Source organism: Myodes glareolus, chromosome 6, assembly GCF_982192425.1.
Source record: "Myodes glareolus chromosome 6, mMyoGla1.1, whole genome shotgun sequence".
NCBI lineage: Eukaryota > Metazoa > Chordata > Mammalia > Rodentia > Cricetidae > Myodes > Myodes glareolus.
The window spans coordinates 115084617-115109960 of NC_142031.1; the positions used below are offsets into that span (position 1 = coordinate 115084617).

The 25344-nt window shown below is 43.1% G+C and overlaps 1 long non-coding RNA gene across 1 annotated transcript in view; it reads right to left on the minus strand.

Annotated features, from left to right (window-relative positions):
• Positions 1-15485, minus strand: part of LOC125404361 (uncharacterized) — a 28997-nt gene extending 13512 nt beyond the window's left edge. The window contains exons 1-2 of the long non-coding RNA XR_007233254.3: positions 15287-15485; positions 6462-6545 (exon numbers count right to left, since the gene is read on the minus strand). This is a non-coding gene — a long non-coding RNA (uncharacterized LOC125404361). The remainder of the gene's footprint in view (positions 1-6461; positions 6546-15286) is intronic.
• Between the last annotated feature and the right edge of the window lie 9859 nt (positions 15486-25344).

A 25344-nucleotide genomic window follows, 5' to 3' on the forward strand; every position in this document is an offset into this window, starting at 1 on the left:
GAGGATCTTTTGTTTCAGGATATTTTTTTTGTCTCCTCTGGGGACTTGGTTTGTTTTGGGATTATAGAGATAGGATTGGATACCTGATGCCTGAGATTTAGAGTGTGTCCTTGGCTGCTATGGGTTCTATTTTGACCAGACTGCTTTCCTATGATGGTTTGTCCTGGGGTTCTCCCATTTATGTTTCATTTGGGATCCTTTGATTTCAGGGTTTAACAAGGTATACTTTTGTGTTAGTTTTGAACCCATGCTTAAAGTACACATATTTAGTGGTAGGAACTACATGTAAACTCCCCAAAGATCACTAAAGGTGTATCTCACCATTTTTGAACTTGCAAATTAATCCATTAATGGTGAATGAACAAAAACATGATGAGATCTTGGGTAAAGTAACCCAGTTATCCATAGGGAAGGTGACAGCATCCCTAGAATGTCTCTCCTGCTAAGTCACTGACTTTTTAAATGCCATTTCTTCTGATGCATTCAGAGTCTGTCAGCTTTTTTCCATGAATGGAAGCTGCTAGGTTTAGATCTCCTTAGAATGTCACTTGAAAGTTAATGGCCTTTCTTTCATACTTTCTGATAGACACTCATATCTCTGAAGGGAAAGAATGTGTGCATGGGGAACGGAGTGAATCAGACCTGAATGGGAAGGAGGAGTCCTATGACCATGGATGTCCAACTATAAGGAAGGACAATGAGTGACAAGACCATGAAAGACACAGGATGTTTTCCATAGAATTCCTGCAAAGTCCCTGGGGAAATGGGAAGAACATACTTAGACCAGGGGAAAAGGAGGCAGAGGTGTATGTGGATGATAGTGAACACACCAACAAATCTGCCACCTAAACTTCCATGATCATCAAGGACAAGTCCAGAGGGGCAATGTATCAGCCTCTACTTCTAATTAAAGGAACATGGCATATTTTACTGTTCCCTTAACATGAACCTGTATCTGACTGTGTTTAGGCTCCATGCATAGAATATCATTGGTGGCCCTTTCATCCTCATGTGGAATCTCATTGGAAAACACTTTCTAGATGCCTGGTGCCCTGTGACCCACTCTATTCCTTCTCTGTCTCTCAGGTCACTATCAGCAACTCTCTAGAAATGGTGCTGATCTGATTTTGGCATTGGAAAAAGTGGGAAACCATCACTCACATTCAGGAATTTTATCAGTGTGTTTTCATGACAAGGAGAACACCCCTGCCTGCTTCTTCCTTTGCTTTTATTTTTCTTGGGAGACTCCAGCCTAATGCACAGATATAAAGCATAAACAGAGATGCAGGCATCTTCAGGGTGAGATCTAAGGATGCAGATTTGTGCTGCACACATGGAGACAGCAGGTGAGAAAGATGTGTTAGCTAAACACACTTGATGTTTGTCCATGATCATCACAGCCTGTTCTTCAAATCTTCAATCCAAAGATTGAAAATATTTTCTTGGAAGTATAGGGAAAAGGCCAAATCAGCAAGTCAGGAAAAACCATGGTTACAGATGAATGCTATTTTATTAAAAACTACATACACAATGCTGGGGCATGAGATGTACAATAAGGAATAATGTAAGCCTACAAAGTATTAGAACTGTTTTATGCTCAGAAAATGAAGCCAGAGATTTGTAGAAATCACGGTATAATTCCAACTTCCTTCAGGTAAGCTCTTGTGAGAGTTTAAGGAAGCCTCAGAAAGTATGTCTAGACAGTGAATATGTCAAATCCACACCTCCAGAGGAGGGACTTCAGAGATTTCCATTCCACATTAGCATTAAAGCTGTGTCTGTATTCCTCAGTCATCACATTCTTAATCCAGAGGGAACTTGATGTTTCTAATCAGGTCAAGTAGACAATGAAGTCAACAGAGAGTGGAAAGACAACCTGGTATGTCAGGCTAAGATGGTTTGGACCACAGTCTTGATGTTTGTGAGGGTGATGTCACATATCAGATCACTAATGCTGGCTGTTGAGGTGATTCCAATTTCCTATGAGGTCTTGGTGTTCCCCAAGTCATACATGAGATCTTCTTGTCCTGGATCTCTTGTGGACAAGATCGCACCTGGACAAATAATAGCTCTTGGGTGTGGCCCACATACCCATCATGGCAAAGTCTGCCCAAAGTGCTTCTCTGGTGTCACCCAGATATCATGAAGGTCATGCTTTGTGGCCTTGGGTCCTCTGAGTTAAGTCTTATCTGCTGGGGTTGATGAAGAGAGGATGAGGCCTACAACCTTCAAAGTTAAAATTGATTCTGGATTTTTTGTGGCATGTTAGCTCCTAGCTTACACTGATATCAGTGGGTTGGCAGGATCCCATTCGTGTCACTTTATGGTATTTCCCATTACGTCATTCTCCAGACTATGACCCTATAGTGTTAAAATGTGTCCAAACTTTCTGGACTACTGCATGGTAAAGGTCACATCTGAGATCAAAATGCTGTCCTTGATCTGTTGCAGTCCTGGTATATATGGGCACAGGGGATTCCGGTGTGTGGCCCACACATGCAAGGTGCGCTTGCTATTTGAAATTCAGTTATGAAGCAGATGGACATGAAGGGTGTGTGGTAGTCTTGACTCCCTGATTTGAGCATGCTGCCTGAGTAGGGTGAAAGGAGTGTCTAGTTGATAAATATTGAAGGTAATATGTGGAAATTCAATGATTAAACTGCCCATGTTTTCTTGCACAGAGGGGCCATTCTGGATGGCTTGTTGTGTGCAGTTCCCACTTCACATCAACCTTCCTTGCATTCTTTGCAGTCAAATAGTATGCGGTCAGACTTGAAATGAGGGTGTGGCCCACATACCCCTAAATACAAGGTCTGCCATTTCGTTTGATCATTTGTGATCAAACCATCAAGTGTGCAGTTTGGCCTGGCTCCTCTGTATTGTTAATATAACTTGGGTTGATAGAAGAGAGAGTATGACCCAAACCCACGAGGAATTTAGCCGAAGGATCTTGGTGGTGAAACAACCCCAGCTTGTGTTGATGTCCTACAAAATAAAGTGACATGAAGGTAATGCCTGGTGCCAGAGCAGGTCAGGGTCATGAATATGCCCATTTCCTTTCATCATTAATGTGAGGTTTGGTCATTTAAGGCCTGGCTCCTTTGTTTTTGGATTTTGTCCTGAGTTGCATAGAGAGGGTGCACCTCACACACCCTTGAAGATAATATAGGCCCAGATTACTTGGGGTTCAAGGAGCTGCCAAGTTTCCTTTGAGGTAACTTGTACCTGAGTCAATAATAAAATCATCAAGTTCTAAATCCTGGAGGACATATTGTGTCCAGATATCTGTTACTCAGAAAAGCCCAAGTTTGGGTTTGTCCAAATATTGGAGGACATTTTGTCGCCTGATGTACATTTGAGAAATACTTGTTTCTAAAAATAAATCAGTCATGATAATTTCTTGTTTCAGAGAGTTGCAGGGTACAACATAACACCCTTTTGGTATCACATGTACACACAGGTTATTTAGGTGTGCCTTTGTCACAGTGTGATGACAGTATCATCCTTGCTCATATGTGTTTAACATGTTTGAACTGAATGTGGTACATGTGTGTGATCCACATATTGTTCAGGTTGTACATCTCTATCAGTCATTAGAAGAGGGTGTATTGTGGGTGAGTCTAACGTTACGGATGTTCACCCTAGCATTTATCTGTTTTGATGCCTGGTTGCTTGTAGTACAGCAATAGAAATTAGGCCTTGGATCAGAAGCCTCACAGTGTACACTCTTGTGCCACAATATTGTTTCAGTTTTGATTTGGCTTGGATACAGTGCCTTTTGTTTGGGCACAGGTCTCTTTGTGTGAGTGGTTAATCCAGAATAATTTTATTTTAACAATTTGGCTGGTATTGAGATGAATCTGGTTGGGCTTACTCCTATTCTTGGTTTGTCCTGGGCCTCTGTTATTTCAGGTATTGGCCCAGGCCCACATGTCTTCTTGCTTTGGGACTGGGCTTCTACAGGGTCAGGCTTTGGGAAGACACATTTTATATCTCAGGTTAACCTGGGTCTCTTTCATTTCAGGAATTTGTTTTGATTAATAATATATCATTGCTTTTTAAGCCCAGGCACCATCATTTCATCACTGGCCCAGGCCCACGAATCTTCTTGCTTTGGCCCGGGCTTCTTCAGAGTAAGATATAAGCCTAGTCTCACATTCCATTTTGCTTTGGGTCTGGCCTTTTTCAGGATTAGGCAGTACCCCCCATCACAAGTCTTTTTCTTTGGGTCCCAGTTTTTACAGTCTATTGTGTTAGCCCAGACCCATATAACTTCTTCTTTGGGTCCTGGCTATTCCAGGGTTTGGGTTGGGTCCAGGCATAGTCCTTTTGTAATTTAACCTGGACCTCTTTCATTTGTGGGATTGTCTCGGGCACACATATCTCTTTTGGGGCCCAGGTATTCAGGGACTGGCCGAAGCCCACAATTCTTCTTGTTTTGGCCAGGTTTCATCAAGGTAAGGTATTATCCCAGGCCTGCATCTCTTCTTCCTTTGGGCCTGAGGTTTTTCAGGATTAGGCAATAGCCCAGGCCCACAGCTCTTCTTCTTTGGGCTCTGGACTTTTCAGGATAAGTTAGTAGCCCAGGCCCACATTTCTTCTTTTAGGCCCAGGCTTTTTCAAGATTAGGTATTAGCCCAAGGAATCAACAACTCTTTGTGCCCAGGCCCTTAACAGGTAAGGTAGTAGCCCGGGCCCATATCACCTCTCCTTTGGACCTGGAGTAATTCAGGGTTAGGGTTTGGCCCAGTCATATGTCTTTTGTGGTTTAACCTGGGCCTTTTTATTTGTAAGATTTTCTAATTCCTATCCATCGTCACTTCTTGGGCCCAGGCATTTTAATGTTGAGTGACAGGCCCAGGTCCATACTCTACTTTCTTTGGGCCTAGGCCTTTAAAGGGTAAGGGAGTAGCCCAGGCCCATATCTCCTTTTTTAGGGTTTTGGATAGTCCTGCTTTGGGTTTGACCCAAAAGGCATAGTCATTTTGTGGTTTAACATGGGCATTTTCATTTGCAGGACTGTTCCAGGCTCATATACCATACCCTTTGGGGCCTAGACATCATATCATTCAGGGACTGTACCAGGCCCACAACTCTTCTTGTTTTGGGCCTAGACTTCTTCAAGGTAAGGTATTATCCCAGGCCTGCATCTCATCTTTCTTTGGGCCTGGGGTTTTTTCAATATTAGAGAGTAGCCTAGGTCTACCACAATTCTTTCTGCTCAGGCATTTAAAGTGAAAGTTAGTAGCCTAGGCCCATATGTCTTCTACTTTTGCCCTGGGCTAATCAAGGGTTAGGGTTTAGTGCAGGCATACTCATTTTGTGGTTTTACCTGGGCCATTTTATTTGCAGGACTGGTAAATTCCTATACCAAATAGAATCATCTATTCTTTGGCCCACTCATTTTAATATTTAGTGACTTGCCCAGGCCCACATTTCTTCTTTCTTTTGGCCCAGGATTCTTCAGAATAAGATATAAGCCTGGGCCCACATCCTATTTTGCTTTGGGACTGGCCTTTTTCAGGATTAGGCAGTACCCTAGAACATAAGACGTCTTCTTTGGGCCCCTTTACAGACTTAGATGTTAGCTGAGGCCCATATCACTGCTTCTATGGGTTCAGGCTATTCCAGGGTAAGGGTTGGGCCCAGGCATCCTAAGGTTCAGGAAATGCACGGGCCCACATCTCCTCTTCTTCTTTGGACCCAGGCCTTTTCTGGTTAAGTTTGTAGCCCAGGCCTACATCTCTTATTCTTTGGGCCTGTGATAATCCACAGTTTAGGTTTGATCCAGGAATACTCCTTTGTTGTTTAATTTTGCCTCTCTCATTTGGTGGATAGTCCCAGGCTCATTATCTTCAAATTTTGAGCCCAGGATCTTAAGGTTCAAGAATAGGCCCAGGTATTCATCTCTTCTTGCTCAGACCTGGGCTTTTGTAGCAAAAGACTTTGTCCCAGGCCCACATCTAATTTATTCCTGCATTGGTTGATCAGATCTCCACACTCACCTCTTCTTTGACTGGCCTACACCTTTTAATTTGAGTAATTTACCTATGTCAATATATAATCTTTCTTTAGGCCTGGGTTTATTCAGGACCAGGGATTGGCCCAGGGCCCCATCTTTTCTGATTGTGAACCTGGACTCTTTAGGGTCCTTTTTAGGCTGCACACACTAATTTTTTATGGTGGAAGCCTCTTTTACTTCAGGATTTGATCCAGGCACAATTAAATATTTGGGCCTTGGGAGTACAGTGTTCAATGGTAGATCAGGAAATGCTTCTTTTTTAAGCATGTTCCTGTCTTTCTAGGTTTATGCTTAAACCTAAGGTTCTTTCACTTCAGCCTTTAAACCCAGGCTTCTTCAGGGTCTATATTTCATCTTGGCTACTTTCATTACATATATATTGACTTTTTAGTGTTCGGGCCTTTCCCTGAATAAACTGCTCTGTTGGATGACCCTGTACCTGTTTATCTTCAGGCTTGATGAAGTAGAGTCCAGGTGTGTCCAAAAGTACGTTCCCATTAGCCTTTGTCTATGGCCAGCTTTTCTGAAATTAAAAATTGACAAGCTTGTATTGACAAAGGAAAACATTTGGTGTCCTTCTCGGTCATGTAAATATACTAAGAACATCAGTGACCTGTCCCTTAGAAACACAGATACAACAAGCACATACACCAGATGAAATAAACTGAGCATTATACAGATAGATGAAATATATATGTAGGAGAGAAAGGTGTAACATGAAGGCTGGCTTGTTGGGGTTTCTGTCCTGCCCATTCCCCCAGCCATTTAGTTCCAGAGAAAATCACACAGAGATCTCCATAAGTTATAAAACTGATTGGCCCATTAGCTCAGGCTACTTATTAGCTCTTGTAGCTTATATTAACCCATTATTCTTATCTATGTTAGCCACATGACTTGGTACCTTTCTCAGCAGGGCAGCTCACATTTTGCTTCTTTGGTGATCTGGGCAGAACTGCAGAGGGAGCTTCCTGCTTCCCAGAAAACTCCTGTTCTCATTGCCCCGCCTCTACTTCCTGTCTGGTTGACCCGCTTATATTTCCTGCCTGGCCAATCAGTGTTTATTTAAAACATGATTGACAAAATACAGACAATTCTCCCGCACCAGAAAGGTGGCTGGCAAAGTCTTTCCTGATGCATCTCTGATGGTGTCTGTGGTGGGGAGGCTCGACAACCTAATGTGGGAAGATAATTGCTTCTCAATAGAGTTTAAGCAAATCCTAGCGAGGACCCGTGCAAACTTTTATCCCAATCTGTGTGAATTCCCATTCCCATGAAGGACTATCACAGAAAGTTAAGAAAAAACAGAGATTAAGACCTCATGTACTAGAACAGTAGTTTTCAAACTGTCAGTTGTGACCCCATCTACAGACTTCGGTCTCTAAAAATATTTACATTATAATCCATGATAGTAGCAAAATGCAGGTATGAAGTAGCAATGGAAACAATGTTTTGGTTGTTGGTCCCTAGCACATGAGGAATTGTATTAAAATGCTGTATCACTTTGTAGATGAAAGTTTCTATCCAGCCTTCCAGTTCCTAAATCATTGACACAGAGGCTTAATATTAACAATAAATGCTAAGCCAGTGTCTCAGACTTGTTGCTATCTAACCCTTACATGTTAATTATCCCATATTTTTTTCCCTCTGTTTTGCCCTATTTTTGGTATCTTTTTACAGTACGGCATGCCCATTCTGCCTCTCTCTGCATCTGGTTCTGGTGCCGACTCCTCTCCCTCTGGTGCTGCTCTGCCTCAGCTGCTGTCACCTGTTCTGACGAATACAGGTGGAGGTTTGCATAGAAAAGTGCTGACATGCCTGGACACATGCCTGTCACAGGGGACAGTTGTCCCTGACTGGGGCCACAGTAGAGCTTTAGCCTGCACCATCTGTACCCTGAAGTCTTTTCACACGGCACAGATTGGGGTCGGCCTGTGTGATCACTCTCTGATGTACAGTTACTGTGATTCCTTGGGTCCTTCATTGGCTAGTTCCTTGAACACATCTGTTGATATTTACTGCAATATTCTCTACTTCTATAGTGCATGTCCTGTGAGATGTCTCCTCAAGGGCCACACTGTGGGACAATGGTTTGTTCCCTGTCAATTGTATTTTAATAAAATGCTGATTAGTTAGTATCCAGTAAGGAAGTATAGGCAGGACAACCTTGCAGGAAGTAGAGGCAGGACGATGAAAACAGAATTCTGGGAAGAGGAAAACTTAGTCTGCAGTAGTGACCCAGCCACAGAAGAAGCAAGATGTTTCTGTCTCACCAAATAAGGTACTGAGCCACATGGCTAACATAAATAAGAATAATGGGCTAACGTAAGTTAAAAGAATTAGTAAATTAGAAGTCTGAGCAAATGGTCCAATCAGTTTATGACTAATGTAGACTTCTGTATGATTTCTTTGGGACTTACTGGCCGCAGGACTGGGTGGTAAAGAAAAACTCAGTCAATAGATCTCACTGTGCCTCACACCCTTTATCACAACCTCCTCCCAGAAACAGCACAGGGACTTAAGTTAGGCCTTCATCCCAAGAATCTGTATATATTTCTCACCCACTTTAGCCCCAACCTCCTTCCACACCTGCAGCTCCATCTGAATCCCAGCACACCCCAGTAGACACTGTGTTCCCTCCCACAAAGACCTTTAGCATGCCTTTACCATGGCAATGAGCTACTTAGGAGGTACCCAAGGCCTCCTTTGTCTACTATCTTCTTCCTCCATGCCTGAGTGTAGCATGAGGAACGACTATGTTTCCTATACTGTGTTTAGCACACAGTCCCAGCAAAGTGGATGTTGTACATATGGTAATGTCATCTCATTAACAAACCTAAGCATAAATTTACTGTCTCAAAGTATATTCATAGTATGTGTCTTTGTAAGATAACAAATGACATTATTCAGTATTATCTTTTTTCTTTTATTAATTTTTTTACTTTATAAATAATACCAATCAAAATTTCCACTTACTTCCCACCCTTCACACATCCTCCCCACCATTCCCCTTCAGTCCTAAGAGAGGCAAGGTACCCTGCCCTGTGGGAAGTTCAAGGTCCTCCCCACTCCATCTATGCTTAGGAAGGTGTGCATCCATATAGAATAGGATCCCCAAAAGCCAGTCCATGTAGCAGAGACAAATCCCAGTGCCATTATCATTGGCACCTCAGTCTGCCCCAATTGTCAGCCACATCTAGAGGGTCCAGTTTGATCCCATGCTTATTCTGTCCCAGTTCATCTGGAGTTGGTGAGCTCCCACTAGCTCAGGCACATTGTCTCAGTGGGTAAACCAAACCCTCATGATCCTGACTTCCTTGCTCATATTCTCCCTCCTTCTGCTCTTCAACTGGACCTTGGAAGCTCAGTCCAGTGCTCTGATGTGGGTCATTGTTTCTATCTCTGTCTGTTGCCAGACAAAGGTTCTATGGTGATATTCAAGATAGTCATCAGTGTGACTATGGACAAGGCCAGTTCAGGCACCTTCTCCTCTGCCCAGGGTCCTAGCTGGGGTCATTCTCGTGGATTCCTGGCAACCCCTCCAAAGCCAAGCCTCTTGCCAACCCCAAAATGGCTCCCTCAAGATATCTCCTTCCCTGCTCCCATATCTGTCCTTCCTCCATCTCAACCATCCCACTCCCTCAAGCCCTCCCCATCTCTCCCTTTCTCCCTGCTCTCTTCTCCTCTTTCCTTCTCCATTTCCTTTACCCCCATACCCCCATGCCCCCAACTTTTGCCTGGCGATCTTGTCTGCTTCCAATTTTCAGGAGGATCTATACATGTTTTTCTTTGGGTTCACCTTATTACGTTGCTTCTCTAGGATCACGGACTATAGGCTCAAATGTCCTTTGTTTATGACTAGAATCCACTGAGTGAGTACATACCATATTCATATTTTGGTGTCTGATTTATCTTACTTAGGATAGTTTTTTTTTCTAGTTCCATCCATTTGCATGCAAAATTCAAGATGACATTGTTTTTTACCACTGAATAGTACTCTATTGTGTAGATAGACTTTCTTTATCCATTCTTCCATTGAGAGGCATCTAGGTTGTTTCCAGGTTCTGGCTATTACAAATAATGCTACTATAAACATAGCTGAACAAATACTTTTGTAGTATGATTGGGCATCTCTTGAGTATATTCCCAAGAGTGGTATTGCTGGATCCTGAGGTAGGTTGACTCCCAATTTTCTGAGAAACCACCACACTGATTTCCAAAGTGGCTGCACAACTTTGCATTCCCACCAGCAATAGATGAGTGTTACCCTTATTCCACATCCTCTCCATCATAAGCTATCATTGGTGTTTTTTATTTTATCCATTCTGACAGGTGTAAAATGGTTGCTTTGCATTTCCCTAATCGCTAAGGAAGTTGAACATGTCCTTAAGTATCTTTTGGCCATTTGAAATTCTTCTGTTGAGAAATTCTCAATTTTTTAAATTGGGTTATTTAGAATTTTAATGCCTCGCTTCTTGAGTTCTTTATATAGCTGGAGATCAGACCTTTGTCTGATGTGGGGTTAGTTAAGTCTCCCATTCAGTAGACTGCCTTTTGTCTTAATGACTCTGTCTTTTGCTTTACAGAAGCTTCTCAGTTTCAGGAGGTCCCATTTATTCATTGTTGCTCTTATTGTCTGTGGTACTGGGGTTATACATAGGAAGTGGTCTCCTGTGCCCATGTATTGCAGGCTTTTCCTCACTTTCTCTTCTATCAGGTTTAGTGTGGTTGGATTTATGTTGAGGTCTTTAATCCATTTGGACTTGAGTTTTGAGCATGGTGATAAATACAGATTCTTCTACAGATTGACATCCAGTTATGCCAGCACCATTTGTTAAAGATGCTTTTTCTTCCATTGTATAATTTTGGCTTCTTTGTCAAAAATCAGGTGTTCGTACGTTTGTGGATTAATATCTGGGTCTTTGATTTGATTTCATTGGTCAATGTCTCTGTTTTTATGCCAATACCAAGCTGTTTTCATTACTGTTGCTCTGAAATAGAGTTTGATGTCAGGGATGGTAATGCCTCTGGAAGTTCCTTTATTGTATAGGATTGTTTTGGCTATCCTGGGTTTTTGTTTTTCCTTAGAAAGTTGATTTTTGTTCCCTCAAGGTCTGTGAAGAATTTTGTTGGAATTTTGATGGGATTGCACTGAATCTATACATTGTCTTTGGTAGAATTACCCTTTCTACTATGTTGATCCTACCAATCCAAGAGCATGGGAGATCCATTTTTTGGTATCCTCTTCAATTTCTTTCTTCAAAGCCTTAAAGTTTTTTTGTCAAATAGATCTTTCACTTTTTTGGTTAGTGTTACCTCAAGATACTTTATGCTATTTGTGGTTATTGTGAAAGGTGATGTTTTTCTGATTTTCCTCTCTGCTTCTTTATCCTTTGTGTATAAGAGGGCTACTTATACACAATTTTTTGATTGATTTTTTGAGTTGATCTTGTATCCTGCCACATCACTGAAGGTATTTATCAGCTGTAAGAGTTCTTTGGTAGAGGTTTTGGGGTCATTTATGTACACTCTCATATCATCTGCAAATAAAGAAAGTCTCACTTCTTCCTTTCTAATTTGAATCCCCTTGATATCATGTTGTCTTACTGCTATTGCTAGAACTTCAAGCACTATATTAAAGAGATATGGAGAGAGTGGACAGCCTTGTCTTTTTCCTGATTTTAATGGAATTGCTTTGCATTTCTCTCCATTTAATTTGATGTTAGCTGTCGGCTTGCTGTATATTGCTTTTATTATATTTAGATATGTTCCTTGCATTCCTAATCTTTCCAACACCTTTATCATAAAGGTGTGTTGAATTTTGTCAAATACTTTTTCAGCATCTAATGAGATGATCATATGATTTTTTTCTTTCAGTTTATTTATATGATGGATTACATTGATAGATTTTCCTATGTTGAACCAGCCCTGCATCTCTGAGACAAAGCCTACTTGATCATAATGGATGATTTTTTGATGTGTTTTTTGATTCGGTTTGCCAGTATTTTATTGAGAACTTTTTCATCGATGTTTATGTAAGATTACTTTGTAATTCTCTTTCTTGATTGTGTCTTTGTATTAGGCTAACTGTAGCTTCATAAATAGAGTTTGGCAATGACTCTTCTGTTTCTATTATTTGGAACACATTAAGGAGTATAGGTATTCATTCTTCTTGGAAGTTCTGGTAGAATTCTGCAGTAAACCATCTGGTCTTGGGCTTTTTTTTGGTTGGGAGGTTTTTGATGACAGCTTCTACTTCCTTGCGACTTATAGGTCTGATTAAATTGTTTACCTGGTCTTGATTTAATTTTGATATATGATATTTATATAAAAATGTCCATTTCTTTTATATTTTCCAAATTTGTGGCATACAGACTTTTTTTTAGTAAGACCCAATGATTCTCTGAATTTCCTCAGTGTCCCCTTTTTCATTTCTGATCTTGTTAATTTGCGTGTTTTCTCTCTGACTTTTGATTAGTTTGGATAGGGGTTTGTCAATCTTGTTGATTTTCTCAAAGAACCATTTCTTTGTTTCATTGATTCTTTGGATTGTTTGCTGTGTTTCTATTTTGTTGATTTCAGCCCTCAGTTTGATTATTTCCAGTCTTCTAGTCCTCCTGGGTGAGTCTGCTTTTTTTTTCTAGAGCTTTCAGGTGTGATGTTAAGTCTCTAATGTGAGCTTTCTCTGTGGGCACTCAGGGTTATGACCTTTCCTCTTAGCACTGCTTTCATAGTGTCCCATAGGTTTGGGTATGTTATGTTTTCATTTTTGTTGAAGTCATGGAAGACTTTAATTTCTTTATTTCTTCGTTGACCCAGGGGTGGTTCAGTAGTTGACTGTTCGGTTTCCATGAGTTTGTAGGCTTTCTGGGGGTGGAATTGTTAAATTCTAACTTTATTCCATGGTGATCTGATAAGACACGGGTGGTTACTACAATTTTTTTGTATCTGTGAATGTTTGCTTTGTTACCGAGTATGTGATCAGCTTTTGAGAAGGTTCCATGAGTTACTGAGAAGAAGGTATATTCTTTCCCGTTTTGGTGGAATGTTCTTTAGATGTCTGTTAAGTCCATTTGATTACTTACATCTGTTAGTTCTTTTATTTCTCTGTTAAATTTCTATCTGGTTGACCTGTCCATTGGTGAGAGAGGAGTGTTGAAATCTCCTACTATTAGTGTGTGGGGTTTGATGTGTGATTTGATTTCTTGTAATGTTCCTTTTACATAAGTGGGTGCTTTTATATTAGGGGCATAGATATTCAGAATTGAGACTTCATCTTGATGAATTGTTCCTGTTATGAGTATGAAGTTTCCTTCTCCATCTCTTATGATTTTTTTTAGTTTAAAATCAATTTTATTAGATATTAGTATAGCCACACCCACTTGTTTCTTAGGTCCATTTGACTGAAAAACCTTTACCCAACCATTTACTCTGAGGTAGTGTCTGTCTTTGAGGTTGAGGTGTGCTTCTTGTAAATAGCAAATTTTTGGATCCTGTTTTCATATTTGTTCTCTTAACCTGTGCCTTTTCATAGATGAATTGAGTTCATTGACATTAAGCGATATTAATGACCAGTGGTTGTTAACTCTGGTTATTTTTTGGTGGTAGTGTTTGTGTGTTTCCCTTCTTTGAGTTGTGTTGGTGGAGGGTTGTCATATGTCTGTGCTATTGTGGGTGTTGTTGGCTTTCTTGTGTTGAGGTTTTTCTTCTAGTACTTTCTGTAAGGCTGGGTTTGTGAATACATATTGTTTTAATCTGTTTTTGTCATGGAATATCTTGTTTTTTTCCATGGTGAAAGAAAGCTTTGTTGGATATTGTAGTCTGGGCCTGCATCCATGGTCTCTTAGTTTCTGCAGCACATCTATCCAAGACCTTCTGGTCTTCATGGTTTCCATTTAGAAGTCAGGTGTAATTCTGATAGGTTTACCTTTATATGTTACTTGACCTTTTCCCTTTGCAGCTCTTAATATTCTTTCTCTATTCTGTATGTTTTGTGTTTTGATTATTTTATGGCAAGGGGATTTTTTTTGACCCAGTCTATTTGGTGTTCTGTAAGCTTCTTGTACCTTCATATGTATATCCTTCTTTAGGTTGGGAAAGTTTTCTTCTATAATTTTGTTGAATATTTTTTCTGGGCCTTTGAGCTATAATTCTTTTTCTTCTACCTCTATTATTCTTAGGTTTGGTCTATTCATGGTGTCCCAGATTTCCTGGATGTTTTGTGTTAAGAATTTGTTGGATTTGCTGTTTCTTTGATCAATGAGTCTATTTCCTCTATAGTGTCTTCAGTGCTTGAGATTCTTTCATCTCTTGTATTCTGTTGGTTATACTTTTCTCTGTAGTTCCTGTTCGTTTACCCAGATTTCCCATATCCAGCCATCCCTCAGCTTGTATTTCCTTTATTACCCCTTTATGTCTTGAACAATGTTTCCATTACCTGTTTGATTGTTTTTTCTTGGTTTTCTTGGGTATCTCTGAGGGATTTATTAATTTCGTCTAACTTTTTGTTTGTCTTCTCTTCCATTTCTTTAAGGGAGTTTTTCACTTCCTGTTTAAAGGGCTCCATCATTTTCATAAGATTACGTTAAAGTTGTTTTCTTCTTCTGGGTTAGGATGTTCAAGTCTTCCTGTTTTGCTGGATTCTGGTGTTACCGCGTTGCTTTTCAGGATGTTGGAGGAATTCTTGCATTGGCGCCTACCCATCTCTTTCTTCAAATGAGGCCAGCAGAGTCTTTATGTCTTGGTCCAATCCTTGCTGTGACTGACCGAGTACTCAGGAGTTTCGTTTTTTTGGTTTCTTTTTTTTTTTGGTCTGCCCTACACCCAGTCAGCACTGGAGCAGGCTCTCAGATCCCCTCAGTCCTGAAGCAGGCTGTGTGGGGTGTTCCAAGGACCCACAGATGAAAATGTGGGCTTGGGGGCAGGGTGGAATAGGGTAAAGAAAGCCAGCAGCAGGAACAGACCCTGCTGGATGGCCAGAAAAGCTTAGGGGATTGGAGTGGGGCTGGATTCAGTCCCCTTGGGACTGTCCCAGAGAGTGACACTTCAGGTTGTCCAGCCCTGTGGCCACTTACTCACCTCTCCAGTTACCCTAGAGCTATGAGACTCCTAACACTTCTTAGGATGAGCTGTCCCAAGTAACAGGCATTTAAAGTACCCCACTGTTTCAGTCTTGCCATTTGAGGGCCCAAAGAAGAAGTGCTTGGCACTGAATGAGTCGCTCTGATTAGTTTCAGTTGTCCATCCCAGCAAACAGCCCAAACTTACCCAGACACATGGGTTTGACTCCCAGCCCTCCTCGCTGAACTCTGAGTTGTGCTCAGGGCATGTCCACTGCTGTTGCTAGGGCGCAGATTTATCCTGTGAGGTCACAGAGCCCTCACCTCACTGCATTCTGAGAATCACACAGACATCCAGTGCTCTTCTGTCCCAGCTTGGCCCATCCTTGTTCCCTGCTGTGAGAGCATCCTCTGAAGCACTTAGCTTTGGGGAAACATGTAGAGATATTCCTCATAAGGTGTCCCCTGGGAATCATCTCCATGTATCTCCTGCCAGCCCTCCATTTCCCACAGGTACCATCAGCCTGTGTGCATGAATCACCATAGACGGTGCTGCATGCAGAGCCCAGCTTGAGAGATGCAGACTCCTGGGAGCCCCTGCTTTTACTTTTGTTATCCTCAGTCAACCTTCTAAACATCTGTGTGTGTGGAGGGTCATGCTGTCCAGAATGTGTCCAGCCCTCTGTCCCCAACTTCTTGCAGGTTATGCAGTGGCGGGCTGGTTCTCTCATCCCTGCTCTGACCTGGGACAGTTTCTCAAGTTCATGCTTCCCCTGTGGTGCTGGAGCTGCAGTCCCTCAACCACCAGTTTTTTTGGGTTTTCCATGAAGGGAATGTTGGATGTAAATCATGACTGACAGCCCACACTGGGGAATGCTGGGAACTCCTGGCCATGGAGTCACTTTATATTCTCTGTGGTGACACAGAATGCTGAATGACTCAGACATTGGTAGTGAAAAGCATGAAGCCTTGGGCTGAATTAGCCTCCCTCTGTCCTTGGAGACAGAAATGCAACCTGTGGCATGCGGATGTTATAAGGGAGTCACCCTGTGTGATCTGCATTCAGATAACATTCAGATAGCCTCCCCTGTGACAGGACATGAGCATGAGGACACTGTGGGTGTCATGGGAGACTGTGGGGAGTCGAGTGCCTGATGGAAGGACAGGCTTTTACAGAAATAGAAGGGGTAGCTCCTGTTGTGTCCTGAACCTGGCCATGTGCTGTTCTACCCATGGGCTCAGTGTGGCTGCAGCTGGCTGTCCAGGTTATATGTTCCAATATTTGTGCACAGTCAGACTTGTATGTTAATTATTATGAGAAGCCCTCTCTCCACAAAGTGTGACTCTCTCTGTGCTGATACGACAGACTCTGTCCAAACCTGATTAGAATCCTGAATTAGAATTTAAAGAAGAATTAGTTTTACATTTACCTGCACTGGCTCCTAATGGCACACTGATATGTTGATTCTATGTTGAAACTCAGTTGTGTTTGGTGCAGGTTAAATTCCCCCATGAATTTGCTTCTCAGTGAGCTGAACATTTGTGTCATTTTCAACCAGCCTAATATCTCTTGTATCTGTGGTTTCAAGTCTCTACAGTAGAAGTAGTGTGAGCCTAGCTGCCCACTGGCTCCTCTGTGGTGGTATTCAGATCTTCCAATGCCCTTTTCCATGTCATAAAAAACCCAAATTGTGTTTTAGGAAAGGGCCTTTTCTGGAAGAGGCCTTGGTACCCTGCACACCTGCATCAAAATTGACAACGAACAGTATGGCCGTCAGGACAGTGAACTGAGGGGCATTGTTGTGGCCCAGCAATCATAGTGATCAGAAACAGACCCAGGCCCACAAGTCTCATGTTTTGGGCCCAGGGTTCTTCAAGGTAAGTTCTTATCCCAGGCCCACATCTCTTCTTCCTTTGGGCTTGTGGTTTTTCTGGATTAGGTAGTAGCTCAGGCCCTCAATTCTTATTTTGTGCTGGGCCTTTTCAGGGTGAGGTAGTAGCTCAGGACCGTATCTCTTCTTCATTGATCTTCGGTTACTCCAGGGTTTCTGTTTGGCCTGGGGATACTCCTTTTGTGGTTTATCCTGGGCCTCTTTCATTTGTGGCATTCTTCTAGACGACTATATCATGTCTTTTTGGCCCCAGGCATCTTAAGGTTCAGGGACTTGCCCAGGCCCTCATGTCTTCTTGCCTTAGGCCCAAGTATCTTCCAAGGTCCACATCTTGGTCCACATCTCCTTTTCTTTGGGTCTTGATCTTTTAAGAGTAAGGTGTTTACCCAGGATCATATCTCTTCTTCTTTGGGTCCCTGCTTCTCCAGTTTTAGGGTTCAGCACATGCAACTTCTTTTGTGGTTTAACCTTTGCCTCTTTCACTTGGGGGATTGCCACATGCTCATATATCTTCATATTTTAAACACAGAAATTTACTCATCTTTTCTTGCTTCTGACTTGGACTTTTGTAGCAAAAGTCTTTGTCTCAGGCCAACATCTCATTTCTTGAGCTTTGGTTGCTCAGGTTTGGGCACATACCTCTTCTTTGATTGGTGTTCACTTTTTAATTTGGGTAATTTACTTATGTCAAGACATAATCTGGGGACTAGAGAGATGGCTCAGTGGTTAAGAGCATTGCCTGTTCTTCCAAAGGTTTTGAGTTCAATTCCCGGCAACCACATGGTGCCTCCCAACCATCTGTGATAATGAGGTCTCTTGCCCTCTTCTGGCCTGCAGACATACACACAGACAGAATATTGTATACATAATAAATAAATGAATGAATAAATAAATAAATAATATTTTTTTAAAAAAAAAGACATAATCTGTCTTTAGGCTTGAGTTTATTCAGGTCCAGGGATGAACTCAGGACCCAGGTTTTTCTTAATGTGTACCTGGGCTCTTTAGGGTCTACTTTTTGACCACATACTGTAAATTTTATGGTTGAAGCCTCTTTCACTTTAAGATTTGATTCAGACACACTTATGTCCTACATTTGGGCCTTGGCAGTACACTGTTCAGTGGAAGACCAGGAAATGCTTCTTGCTTTTTTATGTTCCTGTTTTTCTAGGTTTATGCTTAAACCTAAGGTTCTTTCACTTCAGCCTTTAGCCCAGGCTTCATCAGGGTTTCACCTTGGCTAATTGTATTTTCTATAATATTGAGTTTTTAGTGTTCAGGTTTTTGCCTGGATACATTGCCCTGTGCCTGTTTCTCTACAGGTTTGATGAAGTAGAGTCCAGGTGTGTCCAAAAGTACGTTCCCATTAGCCTTTGTCTATGGCCAGCTTTTCTGAAATTAAAAATTGACAGGCTTGTATTGACAAAGGAAAACACTTGGTGTTCTTCTCAGTCATGTAAATATACTAAGAACTCAATGACCTGTCCCTTAGGAACGCAGATACAACATGCACATACACCAGATGTAATAAACTGTGCGTTACACAAATAGATGAAAAATGTAGGAGAGAAAGGTGGTTGGAAAAGTCTTTCCTGATGCATCTCTGACAGTGTCTGTGGTGGGGAGGCTCGATGACCTAATGTGGGAAGGTAATTGCTTCTCAATAGAGCTGAAGCGAGTCCTAACGAGGACTCATACAAACTTTTATCCCAATCTGTGTGGAATCCCATTCCCATGAAGGAGTATCACAGGAAGTTAAAGAAAGAACAGCAGGTAGTCCTCATGTGCTAGGGCAGTAGTTTTCACCATCAGTTGTGACCCCTTCTGTAGACCTTGGCCTCCAAAAATATTTACATTATAATCCATAATAGTAGCAAAATGCAGGCATGAAGTGGCAATGGAAACAATGTTTTGGTTGTTGGTCCCTAGCACATGAAGAATTGTATTAAAATGTACATCACTGTGGAGATGAAAGTTTCTGCCCAACATGCCAGTTCCTAATTCACTGACACAGAGGCTTAATATTAGCAATAAATGCTAAGCCAGTGTCTCAGACTTATTGCTATCTAACCCTTACATGTTAATTACCACATACCCCCCATGTTTTGCCCTATTTTTTGTATATTTTTACAGTATGGCATGCCTATTCTTTTTCTCTCTGCATCTGTTGCTGACTCCTCTCCCTCTGCCTTCATCCTATAACTCTAAGTTTGGCTTTCCCACCTAACTTTATCCTGCTCAGCTATTAGCCAGTTGACTTCTTCATCAAACCAATCATGGCACCATATATTTACACAGTGTAAAAATAATATTCTAGAACAGTGAGTCACCAGCACATGAGGAAGTGTGTTAAGGAGTCACATCACTGGAAAGCTGAGAACCATGGTTTAGGCGGTGCCTTGCTAAGGCTTTGGAGGCTGTGCGGATGTTCACAAGGCTTGTGTTTGTGCTGTGGAGTTGGTGTTCTCTCCGTGTGTGCCAAGCACATTCTCTGTGAGGCTGTCCCTCTGCTCCTTTCTAGCGCAACTCTTCTCAAGATCACATCTGTCTTGTATAACAAAACCCGTGACGTTGAATTGTGCCTTAGTCACCCTTTGTCTATAAAGCCCCTGCGCCTGCATACACTGGTGTGAGACCACATCGTCACCTAAAAAACTTTCTGCAGCCACTTGCCTGAAATGGGTCGTTGCCCACCTTCTCCAATGTTTAAATCCTAGCCCATGATAATGAACTCTGCTGCCATCAGAACCAGGTCACACTCATGTCCATGACAGTGACCCTCATGTGAGGTCCCAGAGGCCAGGCCTCATTTTGTTTGGGAAAGGTCAAAGGTTGTCCAGGTAAATGGGCATCTTTGGGTTGGTTTTTAGGGTAAGGACATGAAGGCTTCCCTTAAGATGATTTCTTGGGGAAAAATCTCACACATAATCTCCCTTCTCACGAAGGGATCACCCTGCCTGGGAATTTAAGTGCAGCTGGAATAGGTCACGCTCAGCCCTGAGTGCAAAGTTCAAAGGTTGGTCCATCATTTCTGCTAATCTATTTTATCAGCAAGTTTCTCTCATCATGACACATGGAGTTTGTCACCGGCAGGATGCTGGGTACAGAGCTGATTGACAAATGTGACAGCAGCCTGTCCCTTCACCACCACTAAACACAGCCTTGAATTGGGTTGCCCAGAGACCACAATGTCATGAAATTTCACTACCTGTCCCTGGATGGTAGTTGATGACTTCTGAGAATGTCACTCACTGGAGAACAGCCTAACACGGAGCTCCATCCCATGGCAGTAAGGAAACTGGAGTCCTGGGACAGGTGCTGCTCTGCCTCAGCTGCTGTCTCCTATTGTGACGAATACAGGCGGAGGTTTGCATAGAAAAGCGCTGACATGCCTGGACACTGTGTTCTGTCACAGGGGACAGTTGTCCCTGACTGGGGCCACAGCAGAGCCTGCACCATCTGTAGCCTGAAATCTTTTCACATGGCACAGATTGGGGTCGGCCTGTGTGATCACTCTCTGATGAATAGTAACTGTGATTCCTTGGATCTTTCATTGGCTAGTTCCTTGAACACGTCTGTTGATATTTACTGCAACATTCTGTACTTCTATAGTGCACGTCCTGTGAGCGGTCTCTTCAAGGGCCACACGGTGCCTCAGACCTTTTATCACTCCCTCCTCCCAGAACAGCACAGGGGCTTAAGTTAGGCCTTCATCCCAAGAATCCTGTATGTATTTCTCCCCCTACTTAGCCCCAACCTCCTTCCACACCTGCAGCTCCATCAGAATCCCAGCACACCCCAGTAGATACTGTCTACCCTCCCACGAAGACCACAGCCTTTTCCACAGCAGTGAGCTATTATATGAGGTAACAGAGGCCCGACCACACCTCTGTCCAGTTTCTTCTTGTGTGCCAGAGTGTAGTATGCGGTAAAGCCATACTTTCTCACACTGTTCTTAGCCGGGTCCCAGCAAGTGGAATGCTGTACATGTGGTGGTGTTGTCATCTTACTAACAAATCTAAGCATAAATTTACTGTCTCGTTGATGTTGATAGAGGATGACACACGACATTATTCAGTTTCATCTACATGCACCTTCACACATGGATGTCACCCTGAAGATAAGAGTGACATGTTTTCATACCAAGTGAAAACATGTATGTAAGTTCAGAATTAGAGGAAAGGGTTCTGCCACGGTGTTTCCAGTGATGGTGACATGATTGTAAAGTGTATCAGCTATGTGAGTTCAAATGAAAAGATTGCTACTGTCAGTGAAGCTCAGACATCAGTACGCCATAGGCTTTCCTACCATTGCTGGACAAGCTATGAATGGTGGTCAAATGTGGGCATACCAACTGTAACCCTCAATACTCTACCTAGGCTGGAGGCTGGCGTCCTGGTTCAGATACATCTGTGTGGCTCCATTCCAAGACCCCTCTCTGATGAGTTGAAGGTTTCTCTTCCTGGTTCTTGAGTGTCCAGTTCCACTGCTGTGAGACTCCTGATCCCTGCGGTTTCTAGATCTTTGTAGGATGAGCTGTCGTCCTATGTAAGGGACATTTCAAGTATCTCACTATGTTTCAGTATCCCCCCACCCTTTAAAGCCCCAACTCAGTGCCTCACACTGAATGGGTCACTCTGATTAATTTTGGGTGGTGTCCACCCCAGCAAACAGCCTAAACTCTCCCAGAGACATGGCCTTGCTTTGACTTCCAGTCCTCCTGACTTGACTCTGAGCTGTCCTCAGGCTAATACCACAGCTGTTCCTAGGACATGGATTTACCCTGTGAGGTCACAGAGGCCTACCTCATCACATTCTGGGAGTCACTCAGACATCCAGGCCTCTTTTGTCCCAGCATGCCCCATCCACTGCTGTGGAGATGGCATCCTCTGAAGCAATTAGCTTTGGAGATTCATGTGGAGGCATTTCTCATAGACTGTTCCCTGGGAATCATCTCCACGTGTCTCCTCTCAGTCCTCCATTTCCCCATAGGTAGCATCAGTCTTGAGAGGAGGAATACAGTGGACAATGCTGCTTCCTCGACTCAGATCTCTGGCCTTCACACCCTTCCTCTTCCTCTCGGACTCTCTACAGCCATCGTGGTTCATTGCTGTCTTTTAGCCTGCAAAGTGCCATCTAGTGTCACTTGTATCTGGCTCCAAAAATAACGACACACTTCTGTGTGTTTCTAACTTGTCTCCTGTGCACATTCGATCTCTTGGCTTAGTTGGATTGTGGCCTGTTAGCCGACTGCAGGCCTGGAATGCCTGTGGTCCTGGGTTTAGAGTGAACAGTACAAAAGTCCACAGATTATCAGTGAATTGATGTCCACTTTGTGTATGAATCACCGTAGACGGTGCTGTACGCAGAGCTCAGCTTGTGAGGTGCAGACTCCTGGGAGCCCCTGCTTTACTGCTGTCATCCTCAGCCGACCTTCCAAACATCTGTGAGAGTGCATGGTCATGCTGTCCAGAATGTGTCCAGCCCTCTGTCCCCAAGTTCTAGCAGGTTATGCCGTGGTGGGCTGGTTCTCTATCTCTGCTCTGACCTGGGACAGTTTCTCAAGTCCATGCTTCCCCTGTGCTGGAGCTGCAGTCCCTCAACCACCAGGTTTCCAGTATTTTCCATGAAGGTGGATGTAAATCATGATTGACACTCCACACTGGGGTCACTGGGCACTCATGGCAATGGGCCACTGTGAGTTCACAGACTGTTGCAAGACCCCAGCATTAGTTGTGAAAATCTTTAAAAACCTTTAGCTTAATTATCCTGTCTCTGTCCTTGGAGATAGAAATGGTGACTTGTGACATGAGGATGTGTTAAGGGGTCACACTGTGTGTGTTTACATTCAGACAGCCTCCCATGTAACATGGCTCATGAGCGCGAGGACCCTGTGAATATCATTTGAAGTCTGTGTGAAGTCAGATTGCTGAAGGAAGGACAGGCTTGCACGGCAGGTGAAGAAGTAGCCACTGTGTCCTGAGCCTGGTCATGTGCTGTCTTCCCCATGGGCTAACCATGGCTGTTTTTGGTTATCCACTGTGGAACCCATGATGTGGCAATGTTTGGACACAGACAGACTTGTATTATTTATTAGTGTGGAAAATTGACCTTCCTACCCAAAGTATGACAATCTCTTGGGGATACAAGGACAGATTCTGTCAAAATTTCTTAAAGTCCTGGAATGAGAACTTAATGCGAAGTTAGTTTTCAAGTCAGCGGCACTAGCATCATATGGCACACTGGTGTGTTAATTCTGTGCTGAAGCTCACCCTTACGTACAGTTCAGGTGTAATACCTCCATGAGCACCTTCTCTGTGAGATGAACATACGTGCTACTTCTCAGCCGCCTTGTTTCACAAAGATCTGTAGCTTCAGGTCTCGGACAGTAGAGGTAGTGTGAGCCTAGCTTCTCACTGGTCCCTGGTGGGGATTCCGATCTCCCACCACTGCTTCCCATCCCACAAGAACATAAATTATGTTTTAGAAAGTTCATTTTCTAGAAGAGACTTGTTACCAGCGTGCAGTTAGACATAGTCTGTGTTCCTTCCATGCTGCATTGTCCTTTCTCGGGGATGATTGCCAACTGACATTTAAGGGCAGTGACTCTCAAAAGACCCTCTGGGGCCTCTGTAGGTATGTGCATATTGAGCGTTACTAAGCCTCTATTTACCAGGATACTTCTTTGTCCTTACCATCTTCTCAGCCCATATTCAGACCCAGTTCTTCCTAAGGGTCATGCTATCATCTGTAGTCTCAGACAAAGAAGTTGTGGGTGCTTCACTGTTGCAGGGGTCAAGCAGACCTTCCCAGCTGGATTTCCCAATCTCTGCCTGGGTCTGTAGGACTCTGTGCCCTGCACAAGGTTCTCAGATCATCATCTGGACAATCTGGTATGAGTCACAGGTGCCAGGTCCCACATTTCTGGGTGGCTTTGTGGTTGGAGTTCCTGGACCTGTTAGAGGCAGACTGTCGAAGGTCACATCATCTCCTGGTGGCTGTGCTCATTCCGTGGAGTGGTTGAGTGACCAACAGAATCTCTGCCACTGTGAACCAGGGTGAGGCCTGGTCTGATAAGTTTTGTACTTCTATCTGCTCAAGCTGTCTCACCTTCACAGAGATGGAAGAGAGCAACTGTTGCACTAGAGACTCTGTGCTCTGCCCAACAATGGGAGGAGATATCTGCCAACCACTGTAGCATCTGTACCACGAGTGACTTGTGGATACCGCCTGATATGACCTGGCTCCTTAAACATAGTGGTTTCTCAGTAAGTTACAAATAGATCTCCCATACGGTACAGCTTTTGTAGATCTGCCATACGTCACAGCCATACATATCCTTCCTGGAGCAAAGGACTTCCTTGCTGTGGACATTTTTTGCACATATGCTAGCCTATATATGGAGCCTGCCCAGCTTCCTGGGTGTAGGTTCAAAGTCATCAAGTATCCTGTGACATTAGTACAGTGATTCATGAGTGAGTTCAGCATCCATTTGGGGAGGTAATGCTCTCTTGGAACAACAGTTATCTGATGGAGGAGGGTTATCTGTCTATTGTGTTATTTTCATTGGTCAATAAAGAGACTGCCTTGGCCCTTTGATAGGACAGAAAATTAGGTAGGCGGAGTAAACAGAATAGAATGCTGGGAAGAGGGCAATGAGGCAGATGCCATGGAGCCAGCCACCAGGTCAGACATGCTGAATCTTTTCCGGTAAGCCACTACCTCATGGTGCTACCACGAGATTATTAGAAATGGGTTAATATCAAGATATGAGAGTTAGTCAGTAACTAACTCTCTAGAGATAATGGGCCAGGCAGTGTTTAAATGAATATAACTTGTGTGTTATTATTTCTGGGGCTAAGCTAGCTGTGCGGGAGCCGGGCAGGATGAAAAGCAGGCCTGCCCGCAACTCCTTTCTACAGATGGCGCCAACGTGTGGATAACTGCATCCACAGAAAGCCTGAGAAAGTTTGGGAAAGAATAGAATAAAGCATGTTTTCTTGGTGGCAGCAATTTCTCAGGTCTGCTCTGCTTGCTAGAGGCAAGCAAGCGCTCTCATCTAAGAGAGGCTTCCTGACTCAGCTTTAGCTGCAAAACCTTGCAGCTCATCAAGAGGTCCTGCCACGAAACACTTAAACGGTGTTGTTGAAAAGCTGAATGCATGCTTTTTTGTTTTCAGGCATAGAAGGAAAAAACTGCGCTGTTTTAAAATGCCAGTTTTCTGGGCTGTTCTGCCAGGGCAAACTCTGACTCTTTCAGGCAGGCAGTCCGACTGAGTATGGTCTCTGAGCAGAATGCTACAACTTGCTTGTTGGCAGGGACCTTAAAACACTGTAGAGTTGTGGCGATAAAAATGGCTCCAGCGGTACCTCTG